Below are 16,338 nucleotides of genomic sequence, written 5' to 3' on the forward strand. Positions count from 1 at the left end.
ATAGAACCCAACCATTCATAAACAGGAGCCAGGCCTCGTGATCTGGGACACAGAAAGCAAGAACACCTGTGAGGCTTAGGTGTGTTTTCCTGTAGTGGTCCCGTCTGCCATTTATTAATGTTAATGTTTTATGTGAACAATGCTATCTAACCCTTCCAACTCTGTAATAGGTGCTGTTATCTCTACCTTATTGTAGGAACAACTGATGCTTCTAGGTTGCAGTTATTGCCCATGGTCCACGCGGCTGCTGGGTCAGACAAGATCTAGACCCGTGTCTGCTATATCTAGCCGGGGAAGCCTTTGGATGCCCCAGAATAATGCTTGTGACTTGGGGTGTTGGGTTTTTGGGTTTTGTTTTTTAAATTTGTTTGTTTGTTTATGCGGGATACTACTCAGGCCTTGTGCTTAGGAAGTGCGCACTCTGTCACCTACATAGGTCGTCAGCAGCAGAACAAAAAATTTAAATGCAAACTACTCCAAAACAAAATAGAACCTCAGAAAGGAGAAGGAGGGGTTGGAGGGAGGGCACGGGAGGAGGGGAGGGAAACGGAGAGGGACCTGGAACTGACTTGTGAAGCAACCTTGTTTCTAATCTAAATTTAAGCTTAAAAATAAATTAATAATAATAATAATAATAATAATAATAATAATAAAGAAGAAGAAGGAGGAGGAGGAAAAGGAAGGGAGAGAAAGGGCAATTCTGTTGAAACACCAGCTGTGCAGGCCCTTTTGAGGGTGGCCTCCCACAGCCTGTTTCCCCACCACACACTCTGGCCTCTGCCTTGCTTGAGAAGCAGACAGAAGTGAAACTTAACTGGGCTAGTTCTTAAAAATGTCTGTTTTAAAGTAAAACAAAACTTCAGTCCCACCAGCTACCAGCAACCAACTGACTGGAAATCCCTGGCAGGGTGTAACTACTCTCATGCCTTAAGAGCTTCCTCCGTGTTCTCCCATGCAGCCTCCAAGCCATCTTTGGTCTCTCTGATACACAAATTACTATTTGCTCGACTAGGCTCTTCACAGGTTTATTGTGTCTACAGGACCTGTTTAAGTGGTCAAAAATGCAGCCTCGGTCTGTCTCTTGGGTAACTTAGTAATGAGTAAGGCATCAACAGTGAAGGAAAGGAGCTGGAGAGACGGCTCAGCAGTCAGGAGCCCCAGCTGCTCTTCCAAAGGATCTGGGTTCGATTCCTACCACCCTCATGATAGCCTACAACCATCTGTAACTTCAATCCCAGGAGACCTAGCACCATCTTCTGGTTTCCATGGGCACTAGACATGTGATGCACAGATATACATACATGCAAGCAAAACACCAGTATACACAAAAATAAGAATCTTAAGAAAATAGTGGAGGAAATACATGCTCATCTTGGGGCCATCTGTGATTTGCACTGAAGGTGCAGGTGGCCTTCAGGACATCACCTAGCAGGGATGTGTGCTCATCCTGGATCTGGTGGGCATGCAGACCCAGACCCCAATATGTAGCATAATAAGGATGTAACGAGGAACAGCAGGCTACCTACCTGCACCATCTAGTAGCTATTGAGAAGAGTAAACTTATAGAAACTGATAAATGGCACTTAAACAGTGCCTTAACCAAGACCAAGAACAATGTAAGTAGTAGTAGGATTATGCTCATCCATCCTAGGGTGCCTGATCAGGTCTTGATTGATTCACAAAGCACGAACCAATGGAATGGCTTCCAAGACAATGGGTGATTCTTTAGGTAGGCCAAGGAGAAGTTCCCCTAGCTCCTCATAGCAGGGACAGACGCCTGTCTGAAGCTCCTATCTCTGACATAGGCTCCAAGGGAACAAAACGTACTTCTGGGAAGGAGGAAGTGGTTCAGAGCCATCTATCTAGTTGGAACTCTCTAAACTCAAATTTTCCTTGAAGTCACATGCTTACTTTTAAAACACACTATTTTCTATTTTGCCCCACAGTTGTATCGGTATGAAAATCTTTTTACATGAAACTACCATGTGAAGTTGTTCCTGCAAGATCTGGACTGTGCGGCACCCCACCGTCATCCTGGGGCTTAGGATCCCAATATAGCAAATGTGGGGGGATGGAAACATTCAGTCTATTACTACAGGCAAGCACACACATGTGCCAGGCATGGTGACCACACCTTTAGTCCCAGCACTTGGGACTAAAGAGGCAAGCAGATCTCTGTGTGTTCAAGGTCAGCCTGGTCTACAAAGTGAAGTCCAGGGCAGCCAGGGCTACACAGAGACACCCTGTCTCAACAAAACAAAACCAACCAACCAAACCACCACCAGCAACAGCATATACACATGTATACCATGTATACTGATATTCAACATTTCCAATACCAGATCTGGGTACCCACTAACTCACTATTAAGTGAAGACCTTACATCTATAAGGAGAAGCAGTGCCCTTCATGTGACACTTTTTACAGAGGTTTATGGTGGCTTTCTGATATGTTCGAAGATACTTTGTGCTCTTCCCTCCCAAGGGAGGGTCCTAATTCACCTTCCTCTTCTGATATGTTCGAAGATACTTTGTGCTCTTCCCTCCCAAGGGAGGGTCCTAATTCACCTTCCTATAAATGTGGAGCAGACTTAGCTATTTGCTGCCCCTAACAAATTCTAGGAAGGACAGTGAGTGGACAGGCTAGGTCACTTGCCTCTCACTTCCTTGATTGCATACTCCAGGACAATGCAGCAGCGTACACACCATGGGGGGAGGATGGTTCCCATAGGCAGCACCTGTGGGTGAGGCATGGGTGCAAGTCAACCTTTAGAGATATCACAAGCCAATCCAGGTGTGCTGTCCAATGCCTATAATCCAAACACTTGGGAGGCTGAAGCTGGATGATTGTGCAGGTTTGAGGTGAGCCTGGGCTACATAGCAAGACCTTGTCTCAAAATACAGAAGAAAACAAAAAGCAGGTCTTGGTACCCAGTCAAGCCCTGAGATGACCACAGCCTGGCCAGTAGACAATAGATGTGTCACGCTCCTAGGAGGGAAAAGCAGGATAAGAACAAAGGGAAGTGAGAGGTATGGCGTGCAGAGAGCCTGACCTCTAACATCTGAGTTTAGCAGAGCTTTGACTTTCTGATCCTGGCTCAGGAAGATCAAATGTGTCAACTGGACCAACTTCACTTTCATCCACGTCATGTACGTGGCTTTAAGTCATCACGGAGACTACAGGAAGCCTGACAGTTGTCATGGTACAGAGCAGATCTCCTCAGAGAGCTTACTCTCCAGAATGCCTCTGGGGCAAGGTCACAGAAGCAGTCTAAATCCTTAAAAAGATTAAACAATACATGTTCCACTTTCCTGTGATTACATACCCCCTCCCTCCATCACTACCTTCCCCCTTCTCCATGTGCTGGGCACGGAATCTAGAAGCATGCTGTGCTGTTAAACCACCTCCCCGGTCCCCTGTACATTTATAAAAATCTGAAGGACAGGGTCAAGGTTGGAAGTCTCAGATGCTTAAGTTCCACCACAGATCATGGAAACAGCTGGCTGCTCCGCTTACCGCTGTGGCAGGAGGCCTGTCCTGTTCCTGACTCTGTCCCTTCTCACACCGCAGCAGACTCTGGGTGCACCGTGTAAGTAACCTGTGCTCTCTCATCTCCACCCCACCAAACCTATGTCACTCAGAAACCCCTGAGATCAGGGCTATGTTCTCCAGCTGTGCAGTCAGCCCTTGGAAAGACTGAACAAGGAAAGAGAAGTCTGGATGGCAGAAACATGTTGGGTCTCGGGCACCCAGAGCATCATTGTACAGAAGAAAATGATGCCGAACCCATGAGACTATGGCTTTCAGCTGCAGACTCCTTGCCCTGCAAGGAGGAGTGTGGTCCTCTAAACATATAAAGTGGACCCTCATGCCTGGGCCCAAGGATGATGGCCTGGATATTACATAACAAGCTTCTCTCTGTGGATCCCGAATTACCAGTGTTTCCAGATTTATCTCCCCTAGAAAGTGGAGAAAGGGCGACTTTTGAGTCTTTGCTAGCGCAGAAAGGAAGAGTGACAATCCATGTACACAGGCTCAGAAGGAACTAGAGGTTACAAATGACACTTGGTTCCAATGATTCTGTGTGTGTGTGTGTGTGTGTGTGTGTGTGTGTGTGTGTGTGTGTGTCTTGATATGCACAAGTAAGTGCAGGTGCCCAAGGAGGCCAGAAGCAGGTGTCAGATTCCCCGGAGCTGGAGTTATACATGGTTGTGAGCCACTCGCTGTATGTGCTGGGAATCGAACCTGGTCCTTCCTCAGCAAGAGACATGTGCCCTTTTAGCCGCTGAGCCATTTCTCCTGCCTAATGCAGTTTTAAAAACTTGGAGTTCTGGGTAATTGAACTCAGGGCCTCATGCTTGCAAGGCAAGAACTTTACAGACGGAGCCATTCCCTTCACTCAGGTTCTAATTATTGATTTAGACAGATTAATTCTTGCGAGTGAGCTGTCTTCCCTTCCTTTTGTTCAAGAGACTTTGGTCGGCCAGCTCTTCCCTGTCTCCTCTTTCTCCGTGATACCATAGGCTCACCTGTCTCCCATTTGAACTCAACTGCCAAAGCCCCACACCGGCTCTGTATTGCCAGCTCACCTTGACTCTTCATACACGAAGCCCAAGTTCTTGGAAGTGCACCTCCCCGTTCTCACTCCCTGCCTAAACTCTGCTGTAGTCCAGTCCTTGCTGACTGACCCCCTTCTCGGCCGGCCGTGTCCCCTCTCTCTGGCACCCTGCTCACTGCTCTCCCTGCCTTCACGGGCCTCCTCTTTGGCTTCCAGGAACTCACTGTACCGTTTACTTTCCAAGACTGGGCACAATCCCAGCTCCTAGAAGGCTCCTCCTCGGCACCAGCGGCATCCGCTTTCTCGCATCTTCCCATTCCGCGGCCTGTCTTTGGCTGTTCTTTCGACGGGGACAGTCTCCAAACCTTTTGACTTCAAATGCCGCCTCTCTTTCTTTGAACTTCTAGGCTGCTGATATAGTTTGGATGTGGAATAATTCCAGAACCCTCAGCAAAGTTTGGTTCTCAGCAAAGGGTACTACTGGGAGTTGGGGAAACCTCCCAAGAAATAAGTGGGGGGCCCACATCTGCTCTCCTTTCCTGCCTGCCCACGGTGGGAGAGGGGGATGACATGCCACCAGGACAGTGACGGCTTCACGGTTGCCTCTGTCCACTCTGTCTCAGCTTGGTTTGATTCTTTTGTAAGCTACGGTCTAGTCCCACACTGGAGCCTGGGTCACCAGCTGCAAGTGGCATCCTGCTCTTTCTCACCAGGCTCTCACGCTCCGGGGCCCCGGGTTCCTAACCCCTTAGTGACCCTGGCCCAAGTGTCAGATAACCAGCGCGTTTCTCATACCCTAAAGCGAGGTAAAATTATTCAAAATAACTCCTTTGTATTTTCCTGAGGCAGGGTCTCATGGCATAGCCCAGGCTGGCTAGAACTCATGACATTCCTTCTGCCTCAGGCCCCTGAGTGCTGGAGTTGGAGTTGCTACAAGCCACTACACCTAACCCCAATGCGACATATCTTAACCTGTTCGGCCCACTCACCTAACCCTTCCTTCAGAAACTACAGTGAAAGCTCACGTCTGTGTTTGTCATCCTTCCCTCTGCCTCAGGGACAACCTGCTGTCTCCACACGTGGCCCTGCATGGAGGAAGGGAGAGGCGTCCCTTCTACTGGAAACTTCGAGGGACAAGCTTTTCAATGGCCAGTGCTCCATGTCTGTCTCCCTACACCTGGGGACTATACAGCGAAGAGCAATGGTCAGGGCGGCAGGGGATTGGTTAGTGTCACCCCGTTCACGTTCTCACGCAACTCTGGTGTCCAGTCTCAGATCCAAACCTGCATGTCCGTCAACAAGAGGAAGTGCACATCCTATGCTTATAGACTTGCTCATTCCACCAGGCACCTGCTCGGTCAGGGTAAGGCAGAGCAGCTGGAAGGCGGATGCCCAGCAAAAAAGAATACACTGCTTTTGCCAGGAGCGGTGGCCCATGCCGTTAATGCCAGCACTGTGTGTGTGTGTGTGTATGTGTGTGTGTGTGTGTGTGTGTGTGTGTAAGCAGGTGAATCTCTGTGGGTTCGAGGCCAGGCTGGTCATCCAGGCTGTTACACAGAGAAATCCTGTCTCACTCCCCTCACCCAAAAAAGGAACACACTGCTTTTAAATAATAGCCCAAAGTGAATACACTGATTTTTTTTGTTTTGTTTTGTTTTTAGAGACAGGGTTTCTCTGTAGGTTTGGAGACTGTTCTGGAACTCTCTTTGAAGACCAGACTGGCCTCGAACTCACAGAGATCTCCCTGCCTCTGCCTCCTGAGTGCTGGGACTAATGGCGTGTACTACCACCACCCAGCTGAATACACTGATTTTAAATAGTAGGCCAGACTGGCAGGTAGCTATGTGTCAAGCAATCTCTCAGGCACTCAGGATTCTTCTACCAATCCTTTACTCTCCACCTTGGGCCTTTTACTGCCTGTACAGCATGGGTTCTTGTAGTTCAGACAGCAAGAAGGCAAGAAACCCAAAGAGCAAATCTAGGCATCGGCATGTTACAGGGGAATCAGGGTTCCCTTTTGCAAATCTAGGCATAGGCATGTTACAGGGGAATCAGGGGTTCCCTTTTGCAAATCTAGGCATCGGCATGTTACAGGGGAATCAGGGTTCCCTTTTGCAAATCTAGGCATAGGCATGTTACAGGGGAATCAGGGGTTCCCTTTTGCAAATCTAGGCATAGGCATGTTACAGGGGAATCAGGGTTCCCTTTTGCAAATCTAGGCATCGGCATGTTACAGGGGAATCAGGGTTCCCTTTTGCAAATCTAGGCATCGGCATGTTACAGGGGAATCAGGGTTCCCTTTTGCAAATCTAGGCATCGGCATGTTACAGGGGAATCAGGGGTTCCCTTTTGCAAATCTAGGCATAGGCATGTTACAGGGGAATCAGGGGTTCCCTTTTGCAAATCTAGGCATAGGCATGTTACAGGGGAATCAGGGGTTCCCTTTTGCAAATCTAGGCATCGGCATGTTACAGGGGAATCAGGGTTCCCTTTTGCAAATCTAGGCATCGGCATGTTACAGGGGAATCAGGGGTTCCCTTTTGCAAATCTAGGCATCGGCATGTTACAGGGGAATCAGGGGTTCCCTTTTGCAAATCTAGGCATCGGCATGTTACAGGGGAATCAGGGGTTCCCTTTTGCAAATCTAGGCATAGGCATGTTACAGGGGAATCAGGGGTTCCCTTTTGCAAATCTAGGCATCGGCATGTTACAGGGGAATCAGGGTTCCCTTTTGCAAATCTAGGCATAGGCATGTTACAGGGGAATCAGGGTTCCCTTTTGCAAATCTAGGCATCGGCATGTTACAGGGGAATCAGGGTTCCCTTTTGCAAATCTAGGCATAGGCATGTTACAGGGGAATCAGGGTTCCCTTTTGCAAATCTAGGCATCGGCATGTTACAGGGGAATCAGGGTTCCCTTTTGCAAATCTAGGCATAGGCATGTTACAGGGGAATCAGGGTTCCCTTTTGCAAATCTAGGCATCGGCATGTTACAGGGGAATCAGGGTTCCCTTTTGCAAATCTAGGCATCGGCATGTTACAGGGGAATCAGGGTTCCCTTTTGCAAATCTAGGCATAGGCATGTTACAGGGGAATCAGGGTTCCCTTTTGCAAATCTAGGCATAGGCATGTTACAGGGGAATCAGGGGTTCCCTTTTGCAAATCTAGGCATAGGCATGTTACAGGGGAATCAGGGGTTCCCTTTTGCAGGTGCTCAGTCTCATTGGTAAAAGAATTTTATTTATTTGTTTAGATGTTTGTTTTTTTGAAACAGGTCGTTCTATGCAGCCCTGGCTGTCTTGGCACTCACTCTGTAGACCAGGCTGGCCTCGAACTCATAGAGCACACCTGCCTCTGTCTAGAGTTCTGGGATGAAAGGCGTGTGCATGCACCACCACACTTGGCTGATAAAAGAATTTTTGAATGGGCTCAGAAGGAAGCTTGTCGATCACCTTAATAGAGTTGGAAAGAAAAACAGGAAAGGCCAGCTGTGAGTCCTGGTGGCCACTGCGGGCGGGGTGGGGGTGGGGGGTGGGGGGTGGGAGTGGGCGGAGGCGTGGAAAGAGGAAGAAAGTCAAGCCTACTGAAGTCTACAGGGAGCTGTAGGAACATCGGGAACACTGAGAGACCCAGGGCAGCAGGACAAGCATGCTTAGGGTTTTGATCGGTATCCTGAGAGGAGATACAGAGGCAGGAAAGGAAAAGTGTTTCTTTTGAGTTACAACTCAGAAAAGGGACAGTCTTAGTGCTGCACCCAGAAAGCTGCTGCCTCCGGGGTGAGCTCCTTCCAAGGGTCTCGGAAAGCTCTTACCCACAAACTATCTGAGTGCTGTACACAGCCTGAGGCAGGCGTTTGTTGCACACAGTTTCTCTTTCACTTGGCACTGGCCCAGCATAGAGTCCTCAGCTATTTCGTCTTTATCGATTCCTACAGAGCAGATTATCCTGCAGGTCAGAGGACAATGCCGCTGATGTGGACAATCAGACTTTGGGTTCCCACACCTGAGGACCAATCCGCAGAAGCAAGGTGCCTAGACCAGCATCTGGCACTCCCTTTGTCCCTCCTGCCAGATCAGTAGCTTGTGGGACTTTGAATCTTTGCCACTTTTGTTTGATAGAAGTAAATCACTTGTACAGACTGTCCTGTCCTAAGGGAGTGTTTTAAAACTTGGCATGGATTAGCAGTGATTCCAGAATTGAAGAAAAATTCCTTTTCCCTTGCCTTTATTGTTTGTCCGATTTCTAGATAGGAAGGAGGGAGGAGTTGAGGCAGTGAGGGGAGGGGGGAGAGAAAACAAAAGTATTTTCTAAAGAACAAAAGCTCTGTGGATAGCTGTTCAGTTTCAAAGAAGTTCCTCATCCCTTGAAATAATTTCACTATCGGTTCCCCTTAAAAAACTGCAGATTTTTATAGTGTGCAACTGCCCTACTGAAGTATGAGATTTGATACTAGGTATGGATGTATGAACAGTGTGTGCTATTGGTGTGTGTGTGATTGGTGTGTGTGTGTGAGATTGGAATGAGCATGATTAATGTGTGTGATTGATGAGTGTGTGTGTGTGTGTGTGTGTGTGTGTTTGGGGGTGTGTTTGATGGGTATATGTGTATGGGGATGGGGTTTGAGGAGAATGAGCAACCTATTCCAAGGTTCTGGCCCAGAGGTTATCAGAGGTCCTGTTCTCTGTCTGTCAGACTTGGGTACTAGACCAGAGGCCAAGCGTAATTTGACCAGGGAGAGTTGAACGTACAGATTATTAACTATTCTAAGAGAGTGACTAAGAGGAATAAGTAGAGCTCAGGGGTACCCTACGGCTGATGAAAGAACACTGGATAGAAGGAACTTGAGGAGAGTCCGTCTCCTCAAGCTGATACCCTGGAGACAATGTAGTTGAGGACACTGGGCACGTCTGCTGGCAGGCTGGGGCCTGCTTGTCTATGATCTATGAACAAGTAGATCACCCTTTCAGGGAGTTAAGAGCTGATGCTGGCCAGTAATTCAGTCAGGACTGGAGAGGAGTTGTGCAGGCAAGGATGGCCAAGGCTGCAGGGTGCAGAAGAGATGGGCTGGCGGATGGGCCTGTGCAGGGTTTCCGCCTGCCACCCAGGTGCCGTGATGTTAGGAGGGCTGTGGTCACAGAGCAGCCTGGGACTGTGGTATAAAAGCGCTATTCTTTTCTTTTCTTTTCTTTTCTTTTCTTTTCTTTTCTTTTCTTGAGACAGGGTTTCTCTGTGTAACAGTCCTGGCTGTCCCAGAACTCACTCTTCTTCATGTCCGTGTGCTCACTGATGGATGGGTGGACCACTTTTTCCCAACCACATTTTTGACAAGTTCTTCATTTTCTGTTCTGTATTTCCCAACTCTCATTCAGTTGAAGCCGTTTAAGATGTTTAGGCTTAGGAACTAAATGTTAGAATTCTTTTCCTAAAATAAAACTCGGAGAGTCCCGCTTGCTCATTGGTGAACAGCTCTTCATAAACTGCTCTGGAAAGAGAAGCTGGAGGGCAGAGAGAATGCTGACCGTGACCATACTCACTGGGCACTCGGTGTGCTTTTGAAGTCTTTGCATGCAGGAGCAGCTAGTGTTTATCCAGCAGCCACTCTAGATAGGGTTCCTGGCAACGATGGGAAAGCGCACTGATCTGCACAGAAAGCACCTGTGCCCTGCGCAGCTTAGCATCTGGCTGTCAAGAACCCATAATAAAGACAAATCAACTTCTTACAGAGATAAAACGGGGAAAGCATAACGAGGCTCATGTGTGGCGTGTGATGCCAGAAAACAAAGACAAACGAGGATTCACTGAGATGGAGACATCTGCAGCCATGACAACATCTGAGGGAGTGTTCCTAGAACTGAGGGAGGGAGGGAGCAGAGGAAGCATGGGGTAGGTGAGCCAGAGCTCGGCCATCTGAGGACCTCAGCTGGACCCTGAGGGAGGCTGGAGTCACTGACAGGACCTGAGTAGTGGACAGATGCGGTGCTGTGGGGGGTGAGGACTAATTAGGAAGCCACCACCGTGATCCTCGGGAGGGAGGAAGGTGACTTGGATCAGTGTGGGGGCAGTAGAGATGGGAAGAGAGTCAGGCTGTCTGTGGTATTCGAAGGTGGAGCTCAGGGGCTCTGGATTTGGGGGTGTGGCATCTGGGGGAGGAGTCACTGATAACTGCCTGGCTCTGGCCATGGAAAACAAAGAATGAACACCGATGCTAGGGAGGTGGGTGGGTCAAGAAGGCTGGATGGGAGGGTGGGATTCAGTTGGGAGCATCTAGGTTGGAAAGCACTTTCTGGTGTTGAAGTAAAAACATCAAGTGGGCGGTCGGCGTTGGCTTCTGTCAGGTCAGGTTCAAGGCAGAGGTACAGGGCAGAAGCATGTATTGTGCTTAATCAGTGTGTAGGTGAATCTAGGCCAGGCCTGCCAATCCTTCCACCCAGGAGGCCGAGACGGGAGGACCAAACTGCGGGGCCAACCCTCACTGTGGAATGAGTCAAAGGCCGGGCAACTCAGTGAGCCCTTCCTTCAAACTAAAAATAGTAAAATGGACATAGCTCAACGGTAGAGACTCACCTAGCTCTTATACAAGTCTGGGTTCGATCACTATGGCAAAACCACAAAACAGAACAATGAAAACAAGCACAGAGGGCTTAAGCCATTTCATCATGCAATTCTCACACCACCTGATCCAGCCCCTGACTACCTGCCACTGTATCCAACCTAGCTTCGATGCAGCCAAACTACCCCCAGGCGGGGCTCACTATCAGGATTGGGACTCGATGCCAAAGTAATTTGCAGCCTATTGATTGAGGTTTTAGTCATATGGCCTGAAATTAATTCCACTTTTTCCTCCTTGCATTTGCAGACACACCTCTGAATGCTCCAAGTCTGCGTAATTAGGTTGGGGTCACTCTGAGAGCTTCACCTCCAGGTGTGCCCCACTCCAAAGCCCCTCCTCCCCCATGGAGTATTCAGTACTATCACCAGCTTGCAGTTTAGAGTCAGGAACTTCCTGTTGGCCAGACCAACTTTAGAGTCTTCCGTGAATTCAATACCCTCCTTTCTTGTACTCTAACACTGAAGTTTTATTGCGTTGACTATGTCACAAATTGCCTTCAAGAAAAACGCATGCATTGGAGTTGTGAGGCATGTGCTAACAGGGCGATGTATCACCAGGTTCCTTGTCAGTTTTTGTTTTGAAGTCATTATGCCACCTATGTTGGCCTTGAACTCTTTCTGTAGCCTAGACCTTGAACTCGGAAATGTCCTGCTTCCGATTCCCCAGTAGTTTGAGTGTTTTGGTACAAAGCTTTCATAAGTGCATTTTACACTTCCAGAGCTTCGGTTCAGAAGAGCTTCCTGGGGCTGCCATACTGGATGGCAAGGTGCTGTCTACTACACTGTGGGTTTCTGGGAGATGGGAGCTGCCTGGTTCATCTGTGTCCCAGCAAGCAGCCTGGGTCTCCCACATGGTGATGTTTCAACTGTTTGGTGACTAGCCAGGACACATTGGTGAGGTCATCTACAGATGTTAAATGTGCTCCTTTTTCCACGGAAGAGACAGTTCTGTATAAAGAACTAAATCTAAACTCCTCCCAATACCAATAAAATGATGGACTTATCAATGAGAACGAGTCTGTCTGATGTCAGATCCTAGGTACTCACGATTCAACAAGGCAGCATGCACCCACAATAACTGTCACCCAACCGGCAAAGGCACCCCGACGACAAGCCATAAGGAAGGAATATAAGTCTCCTGTTAACACATTGCAAAATATTAAGTGCCACTGGTGATCACAGGTTGTAAAAGAACTTATTCCTGCCTAGTTGCTGTTAAGGAACAAACAAATATATCTCCACATTGACTACAGTCAGGAATGAGGCCGTGTGCACTGCTGATGGAGATGCAGATCTTTCTGGAGGGCAACTTGAGAAAATGTTTCTCGAGCCATAAAAATGTTCACAGTATCACACCCAATCTTCTCTGGACTCTGTAAGCCTTGAAAATGATGGATAAGTACATAGAGGCCTGCCTCTGTCTCCCGACTGCTGGGATTAAAGGTGTGTTCCATCCCGGCTGGCCTGGAGGTCTGTTTTTAAAGGCAAACATGAAAAGGTACAGATTATGCTGACTATTGACAGGTCCCACTCACAGGTTGGTTTCAAACAAGAAACTAGAATTGATGGCTTTCCAGTTTTTGTTACGAGGCAAAGCAGTAACGCTAGAAGCTGCATGACCTAGAACCTTTCTCATATTTTTCATGAGTATCGTTACATGTTTTACACAGCTTTGATCATGTGCACACGAAATAGGAACATTCTCACTGTGACACCTGACACTGTGAGGTCAATGAAGTACAGTAACGATGCCTGGGGGTTGCACCTAATGGAGCTCTCAAAAGTCAGCTCACCCATCACAAGGAATGGCAAGTAGTCACGTGCTTTCAGTGTGGCGTGCTGGGGACATCCCAGGGGTGGACACGGGGCTCCGAGTTTGCCTTTCCAACAGGGGAGACAGAAACATTCTCAACTCACGAGAAATGTATTTGAACACCCAGACCTCAGAGAGATGAGTGGAATCGCTGTGATCCCAAACCAGGCTGCTATGGCTAAGACTAGGACATAGTTCCTAGCACCGTTTCAGTGCTATGGACCAGGTTCCCAGGGAATCCAGAAGCTAGGCTATTAGAGTTGGAATTGTCTGTTCACTTTATACATAACAAATTCTTATACATCAAATGTGTGTGCTTATAGTTCTGGAAATCACAAGCCTCAAATCTGCTTCACTGGGCTGAAGTCAGGGTGTCAGCAAGTCTGCATGCTGAAACACGAGCCCTCGTCCTGGGCTTTTTTAGTTTAGAAAGGCCACTTGCGTTCCTTGGTGCATGACCCTTCCCTTACATCACTGCAAACCTTGCTTTCTGTGATTGCATCTCTTATTACTACTTCCTTTGATCCCCTGCTATCTCCGTGATTGCTCCATATTCTAGATGCAACAGGGTTATTTTCCTGTCTCCAGGCCCTTCGCTCAGTCATGCTTGCAGTGCCTTTACCCTATATGGTAACATTAGTAAGTTCTGGGATCTTTTTTTTTTTTTTAGCTCACAACAGTAGCAGACACAGGAAGGGCCAGAACCTGAGCTAAGAGACAAAACACAGGACTGGGGTGCAGGGGGTAACAGAGCTTATAAGTGTGACCTCACACGGCAGGCTCGATGCTTCCCAGGACTCTTAAACAAGAAAACGAACCTTCTCATGATTCCAGAGCCCGAAGTGAGGTCACGAGGCCTCCCTGCTACCACCCTTTTGCACTTCGGAGGGTCCGTCTCTGCAGTTAGTCCTCCAGGTCTTCTCTTTTGAAATGGTCTGGCTTTGTAGCTCAGGCTGACCCGGAACACAGTCCTCCACCTGTCACAGCTGGGATTGCAGGTGTGTACCACCACGCGCAGCCCACACTTGTCTCGTATTCCCATTTTCTCTACTTACCAGGACAGCAGCTCATCTGGAATCTCGTGTTTAGCTAGTCATTCCCTCAGAGTCCCACTCTGCAAGTGCAGCCATGTGAGATATTCAGGGTTAGGATTTCAGTCTAGGTATGGCTAAGACTCTGCCCGTAGCAGGCAGGCATAGGCCAGCTCAGCTAAATGCAGATGACAACGTGAGTCTAAGGGCTCCCACCTGGAGTGTCTCAAGGACTCCCAGCAGTTCACCTGCCTGGGGCTGGGCCCTCTGCATCTTCTCTGCTGGTGATGCTGCTAACATAGGATAGCTAAGCATGACCCAAGGTGTGTGTGTATGTGTGTGTGTGTGTGCGTGTGTATGTGTGTGTTTGTGTAGGGTGTCAGGAAGGGGGGAGGTAGCACTGGGATGTAATATCTGGACCCTTCAATTCCTGTCTTATTTTCACCCCACCATTCTGTCTGGGCTATAAAGCTCTTTTACCTATTTCTGCTCTACCCACAGGCTCAGGAGTGGATGGGGCAAGGGTCTCCATCTAGCACATTCCTCAAGGCCAGACCAATACCCTAACCCATCACATCAGCAAGCACCCTCACTCCCAGCTGGGACAAGGTAGTCCTGGCAGGCCTTGGGCGGCTGCTGGGTTCCTCCTTGGCTTGAACGTGGTTGACTGTCAATGTTGGAGCTTATGACCTACCCCATCTGTGTTCCCATCTCTCCTTTACCCACCTGACATCTTCAGCCTCAACAGGGAAGAAAGGGAAAAGCCTAAAACAACCGAAGTTGAAGCATCTTTTATGAAAGACAGAATTTGTGACTCAACCATCCTGTTTATCGTGAGTGCTGAGTTTTCACTAACTTTAAGGTTTGCTACCCTCTGACTTTCATTTGCTCATGTAGGAAAATGAGAAACAACTGAAATTCATCACATTCTGCCTTCTGACTGAATTCAGTCAGTGCAAATGGATAGAGGTCTAAGCATTTCAAAACTTATGTTTTTTTTTTTTTTGCATTGTCTGGAAACAGAAATAACAAAGATTTAAATTGTATTCCAATGCAGTCAGAATTGGATAAAATCTAAGGAGATCATGTTATCTTAAAAGTAGAAAGCAAGCATTCTCATCCTGGGTGCTGGCTGCCCAGGTGTCCGGGTTCTTGCCAGAGGCAAAGAACTGGAACCCAGGAACAAAGAAAGACTGGGGTAGGGGCGACAATGATGATGACAGCGATGGCAGTTTGTTGAAGCAGACCAGAAAACCTGTCCCGAGGGGTGGGTTCTCCAGACTGAGGGGCTCTGGGCCCGTCTTTCATAGGGAGACGGAATTCCACCCCCCTTTCTTTCTCTATCTTCCCATCGCCTCATCTGAGCCCAGACGGCCCCTTTGATCCAGGGAGATAACAGTGAGATAGGAACCCAGCTGCAGATTGGGGCCGCCTCTCTGCAGTCCAGCTGCAGATTGGGGCCGCCTCTCTGCAGTCCAGCTGCTGGGTCATCTCTCTCTAACCCTTCTCCTGGTGCCTGTTCCCTGTGAACGCCTCACTTTGCTGCTGTGCGGCACGTACAGCTGCTGCTGTGTGACATCTGGACAGAGTGCTGCAGGAACTCCAGCCCCGGCTACATACCCCAGGCTTCTCAGTGGCTCGTGCTGCCGCTACTGTCATTCAGGCTAACGCAGTACCACAACCATATATAGAAGTCACCTCCCAATCAGTAACAGCTGCTTACATCAAGTGAAGTACCCTTCAGCTTAATAATTAATGACAAAGGAAAAAAATCAGGAGCACAGATGGGAAGAAATACTGGTGGGGCTGGAGAGATGGCTCAGCGGTTAAGAGCATTGGCGGCTCTTCCACAGGTCCAGGGTTCAATTCCCAGCACCCACAGAACAGCTAGTACTGTTTGTAATTTCAGAACCAGGGGGATCTGATGTCTTCTTCTGGTCTCCGTGGGCCCTGCATACATGTGGTACACAAACATACCTGCTAACAAAACATCCATAAATATGAAATAAAAATAAAAGAGAAGAAAAAGCATACTACAACAAACAAAACTGGGCTGGAGAGATGGCTCAGTGGTAAAGAACGCCTGTTCTTGCAGAGGACCTGGGTTCAGTCCCCAGCACCCACAAGGTGGCTCACGACCATCCTTAACTCCATTCTGATCTCCGTGGGCACCAGGTACACACATGGTGAACACATATGCATGCATGCAAAACCCTTATCACATTAAAAAAAAACCTAAAAAGAATGAAGAGAAACACAGGTGGTGTTTGTTGAATTAAAAGCTCTTTAGAGAGCGGCATTTAAGGACCTGCTGTGAGGGAAAGGCAG

At 48.3% G+C, this 16,338-nt stretch overlaps 1 long non-coding RNA gene across 1 annotated transcript; it reads right to left on the reverse strand.

Moving 5' to 3' along the window:
* Positions 1 to 8,764: 8,764 nt before the first annotated feature.
* LOC121140898 lies at positions 8,765 to 15,997 on the reverse strand. Its single transcript, XR_005877848.1, has 2 exons — positions 13,798 to 15,997; positions 8,765 to 12,638 (listed from the first exon to the last, which is right to left on the reverse strand). It is a non-coding gene; the product is annotated as an uncharacterized LOC121140898 (long non-coding RNA).
* Between the last annotated feature and the right edge of the window lie 341 nt (positions 15,998 to 16,338).

This window comes from Mesocricetus auratus, unplaced genomic scaffold, assembly GCF_017639785.1.
Source record: "Mesocricetus auratus isolate SY011 unplaced genomic scaffold, BCM_Maur_2.0 Super-Scaffold_100006, whole genome shotgun sequence".
Classification (NCBI taxonomy): domain Eukaryota; kingdom Metazoa; phylum Chordata; class Mammalia; order Rodentia; family Cricetidae; genus Mesocricetus; species Mesocricetus auratus.